This window comes from Eurosta solidaginis, chromosome 1 (genome assembly GCF_040869045.1).
Source record: "Eurosta solidaginis isolate ZX-2024a chromosome 1, ASM4086904v1, whole genome shotgun sequence".
Lineage (NCBI taxonomy): Eukaryota > Metazoa > Arthropoda > Insecta > Diptera > Tephritidae > Eurosta > Eurosta solidaginis.
Window position 1 is genome coordinate 9502647 of NC_090319.1, and position 5769 is coordinate 9508415.

At 32.8% G+C, this 5769-nt stretch overlaps 1 long non-coding RNA gene across 1 annotated transcript; it reads right to left on the bottom strand.

The window, feature by feature from the left end:
- Positions 1-2990: 2990 nt before the first annotated feature.
- Positions 2991-5468, bottom strand: LOC137238863 (uncharacterized). The gene is made up of 2 exons (XR_010949234.1): positions 5330-5468; positions 2991-3436 (listed from the first exon to the last, which is right to left on the bottom strand). It is a non-coding gene; the product is annotated as an uncharacterized lncRNA (long non-coding RNA).
- Positions 5469-5769: the final 301 nt, after the last annotated feature.

Below are 5769 nucleotides of genomic sequence, written 5' to 3' on the forward strand. Positions count from 1 at the left end.
GGTGACATAAGGTCAACGGCCATAAGGTCAATTGGCCCTATTATTTATTTATTAGTCAGACTAAATATAGTTACGGATCTACTGTACAGATGCAAGGTGATACAAGGTGAACAAAATTTATATTATAAAGTACTAGCTTATGCCCGTGGATTTTACTCCACGTTTCTATAAAAATATGCAGGCTACGCGTAACTGGCCATGGGTAAAACATGAGTTGGTAAGATTGACTTCTGCTACAGCTAATGACTGTTTTTGTATGATATATTTATATTTGTAACAGGATTCCCCTCGCGTAGGTGAGGTTGACAATTGAGTTGCAGAAGCTCTGATGCTATAAAGGTTTGTATTGCGCTCATCAATCCCTTCAATCGCAGCTAATGATCGTCATTGATAGAGATAGGAAATTTTAGGAATTTAAAATTTAAAAGACAAATCTATCGATATCAATGGAATCCTTGGTTTTAAACTTTTTTGTTTTCTAAAATATTCCGATAAAATACATTTCTTCAATGACATTCGTAAAAGTTTTGTGATGAAAAGCCTTGTCCCTACATAAGCATGGAGAATCGAAATAACGAAGCATAAATATTATGATATTATAGGCCCTTTTTTAAGGATAAATCGATGAAGAGAAATTTCTGATGGCTCAAAAGAGCTAATAAACTCAATCGGATATGCACATGACTTTGTTAATAGAGTGATAAGTTGTCTTGGTTCTAGTGATATTAACATTCTCATTTTAAGGTGGCTAAAATGCCTTTTCTCAAAGCCATTTATAGTTTGTAAAGATAGATTTAATATTTGGAAGGAACATTAGCTATTAAAGCTTCAGGTGATGTCATAATTTCTCAAATAATTGCAGGAAAAAAAATCAAATCTGTTAGTAAAGAAATAGGAATTTTGCCATAATTAATTTCAGCAAGTTATTTAGCAAAAGCTGCTGCTGAAGTGTTTCCGCCAAATTGTCCTCTCATATTTCGAAAGAGCGTAAATTTTTGTACGTAAAGCCGTCTATAGACGTACGTAAAGCACGCACTTACTTCAACTGCGGCTGTTCCAGCAAGTAACAGGAAAGCACCACCTTAAATTCTTAAGGGTTTGGTCAAAAACTTGCAGCGACTGTTTATGAGTCATGGTGCACACATCGCACACCCTCACTTTGGCCTGACCGTTTGCTTATGTTCCACATCGGTGTATCAGATGTTTGCAGACAGTGGAGGTGTACGTCCACCACACAAAGGGTATCCGCGGTATCTGAGAAAGCAACTGCCATAGTTATTTCTCTTTTTGCTCTTACATCAATTAATATTAAATTAAACAGAAATGTTTTTTCCGGTTCCTCCAGGCGTATACAAAAATACCAACCCTAAAGATAAGATAAAAGAATACTAAAGGAATAACTGCCAAACTCAACTCTGCAATCAAACTTTACGTGTTGAAATAACCTAAGTTTTTTGGGAGGCCAAGCCCTTCTTATTCAGCGGAAGATTACTAAACATCCAAAAGGAATAACAGCCAAACAACTCTGTAGTCAAACTTTAGCTGTTATAATAACCTAAGTTTGTACGGCAACCACAGTTCGGAAAAACCCCATTTTAAGAAAGTGACACGCCCCCTTTTCCCCAATTCCACATTTTACTGGAGGTGTTAAGACTTAACGTCATATAGCTACTTACCAATTTTCACTATCCTACCATTACTACATCCAGAGGTATGCAGTATGATATATTCCATTTGTATGGGAAGTGCCACGCCCCTTCTCCCTCACCCCACATTTTCTTGGTGGTGTTAGGAATTGACCTCATATAACTCCTTACAGAATTTCAATCTTCTAGCATGAATACCGTCAGAGTAGTGCATTATCAAAAATTCCATTTGTATGGCAGGTGCCACGCCCCTTTTATATATCGAATTTATTTTTAGCCTATGACCATCCTTGGAAGGTTTCTAGTGGGTTGTGCAAATTTTGTTGTGATCGGTCGATCCGTTTAGGACGCAACGCGATCTATACCTACATACAAAATTTGAATTTTATATATATTAGGGCGGGTCGATTTAAAAATCGCTCATTGCTCTATGAAAATCGTATTCTAGGGATCAAAATAAGAAACTCTGCCGAAGGAACCATACCTCTAAAACCAATCCCCCCCTTTGGGTCGAACTTTTGGGTAGGGGCAATTTCAATTCTACCTGATGTGTCTTGTGGTGGCTTAAAAAAAACAACACATGCAATTTTACGATCTTAATTGTGTCACAGTGCTACCTTCATTTATTAAAATAAAAAACCCATACAACTATGTTTACGACATGCAAATGCATCACAGTGATGCCTTGGTTTTAAAAGGGGGTTGTAAAACGCTAATTTCTAATCATTTTTTTTAATTTCTTTTCTATTACTAAGTTAAATTCATTTTTTCATTTACATATGTTCTGACTAAATAAATTTCTAAAGAGAAAAAACATAGGCATTTCAAAGTGGGATTTTTCAAAATTTGCCCCTACGACCCAAAGGGGGGGAGGGGGGACATCAGAATTCGTTTTAGAGGTATGGTTCCTTCGGCAAAGTTTCTTATTTTGATCACTAGAATATGATTTTCACAGAGCAATGGGCGATTTTTTGGCCTCCCCACAAATCGACCCGCCCTAATATATATAGATGTATGTACATATATTACTAAATCAGTTGTCGGGATGGACTGTGTTGCCGAGCTACAGGAATTGATTATTAGTGCTATCGCTGGGCTGCGATATTGGAGCCTGGAAAGGACGTGATTCCAAGCCACCCGCACAAATCATTACGTATTTAAGGTATTTAGTACATATTGTTTTTATTATGAGGAGAGAGCCACACGTATTGAAATCAGTACACAGACAACGAAGAGGTTCGTTCATTTCAAAATGCGATCTGCATGTGCTTATATGAAGCAGTCTAAAGAGAACATTAAATAAAATTTCACCAAGCATAAACGAGTTATTTACCATCCCTCTAATAAGTTTTACTAAAAATAATCTCCCTACGACTCTGTAACGTAGGGAGCTGAATAAGTTTTATTTAACTAATAAATAAAATGTTTCGTATAATAAATTAGATATTTTTAAAAATTTCTAAATTACATTAAATTAAAAAAAAACCCCTCCTAAGTTATTTTTGATTAATCAACAAAGCTTAAAACTAAAAAGAAAGCAGCCAAGGCACCACTGATCCCATTGTTATATCCGCTGGCACCGCTTCCGCAAATGGATTATTTGCATCATTCATATCACCATTACCAAGATCTTGAACAAAATTGTTTCTATGCACAGAACCGAGTGGCACAAATTTTAATAAGCAGACAGACAATAAGTTTGTCATATCGATAAGCAGCATGACTATGCCCACAGCGAATGCCAGGGAATAGCAAGCGAACACTTCTAACGGTTTTTCATTCATTGCAATCTGAAAAACAGAATCATACAAATAAAGCCAGTAAAGTATCTAAAATGTAGAAAAAAAAGCGTAAGTAAATATGTATATTGGTATATAAGATTAATTGTCTTATATTAGATAATTCATATTTGTTTAGCAATTCATGGCATGACGTACGACAAAACAAAACAATTAACAATAAACAAAATTTAACAACGGTTTCCAATCTCAACTCTTTCAGAATTCGGTTAATTAGCACCCTCAATCAAGATAAAGGATTGTATTCCATTTATAAAGAGATGGAACTTCTTTGTGCCTTAGTTGAAAATAATACCTTACTTATTCGAATTCTGAATTAGGCATCCTTGAAACTTTTCTTTAGTTAAGATGGTTTTCCCAAAAGCCAATATTTATGAAAAGCATTTTTTTTTAATTAATCTTTTTTAAAGGTAATTTACAGTTGTCAACATTAAACCGTTTCAGAAAAAAAATTCTTCCAAGAAGTCAAAGAAGAAAAGCCAAAATGCAGCTCTTGATTCTACCATTTTCACCTGTTCTTTAGATATTTTAAAGACGGGGTGACAGAATTTCGATGGCCACTTCAAATGGCCACAAATCAATTTACTCTTTTGACATTTTAGTTATTAAAATTTCAAAAAAAAAAAAAAAAATGGAAAAAACAGGCTTGTTTCTAAACTTTTAAGAGGGCAACGTTCAATATTCGGAGATTTAGCAACAAAACGTGTAAGAAAATTAATATAACACTTCTTATACTAAGATTTTATGAGCTATAAAATAATTGTAGTTTTTTTGTTTTTTTTTTTCTTTTTTTTTTTTACAACAGACCTTTTTCCATTACCATTTTTCTATTGTGCTCGACTATTCTAAATACCATGTCATTTCATTATGGTATTAAATAGTTTAAAAATTACGACCATTTAAAAAATTAAACAGGTTGTTTAAAAATACTACACCTCTTTTAGTTTAGGTACAGAAAATTATAATTGAAGTTCAGAAAATCAAATGAAATTCAGAATTTCAATTTATATTTCAGAAAACTACAATTGAAGCTCAGAAAATTGCAATTGAAGTACAAAAAGCTATAAGAAAACTCCGACCATCAATTTTAATTTATTAACTTTATTTCTTAAAAATTGTTTATTCAAATTTTAAATTAAACAACTGAAAATACATTTTTGTAGCTTATAAAATTTAAGCTGTGTTAGGCTCTGAAATTGTGTTTTTTTTTTTGTGTTATAATACATATTTTAAATATGCAGCTTTTAATTTACTATACGGCAATTAAGCCAAACAAAATTTTATACACATTGATCTATAAGAAATACGTTATTTTACCCGTTTTTTGGAAGTTAGCATCCAGCCCATAGATTTCAATCTAGAAGTTTCAGATTGGGACCGTTCTTATACATTTTATTTATTTATTGTGTTTAAAAAAACTAAGCGCCGTTATCTCAATTGACTTTAGATTTATCTGTCTGTTAAAAAAATGCTGTTTATAGCGTAGATAAATTTTAAAGTTCATAGGAAAAAAAGCGCGAAAAAAGTAAATATGTAAGCGTAATGTAACTGCTTTTTTATTTGAACGATGTAAGTTTTTCAATATTGATTTAATTTTGCAAATAATTTTAGCTACGCTAATCATAAAAAGTATAAAAGTTTTAAAAAGAACGTTAAAATGACATACCATTAAAATTTTGAATTATAAGAGATTTAAATTTGTATATATTTATGGGGGAAAAACTTTATCGTATGAACAGAAGGGCAATTGAATTTTTGTGTTCGGAAGCAAAAAAATAAAAAAATTGAAACCGTCTAATGTACATTAATCAACACTCATAACTTACAGTTTTCAAATGCCGTTTTGCAACGCTTTGCAAAATTTCATTAACAAACCAAACTTACAATTACAGCAGATAATCGTGAATATAGTTTTATCGCATTAAAAACAACACCAACAATCAACCAACCACAAAAAATCGTAAACAAAAAAAATTAATAAAACAAAACACAAAGATATTGCCGCTCTTAAATTCTAACAGCAAATGACCACATATAATTTACAATTAAAGCGAACAATTCATTGAAAACATTATCTTGCCAAAATTCTCATGAAATTTGATAAGAAATTAGCAGCGTCAGTAGCATAGTGAGGGGGGGGCATTTTTCCCAGGGCGCTACGTCAAATGATCCGCAAAGCAGATCTTCCTGGATGATTTGTATTTTTATTATAACTGATTTATGGAAAAAATTCTAAAAAATGCATGCACATGTATATCCGGAACACTTACGACAGGTTGTGGAATAATTGAAAGCATATACCTTTCTTTCTCGCGTTCACCGTT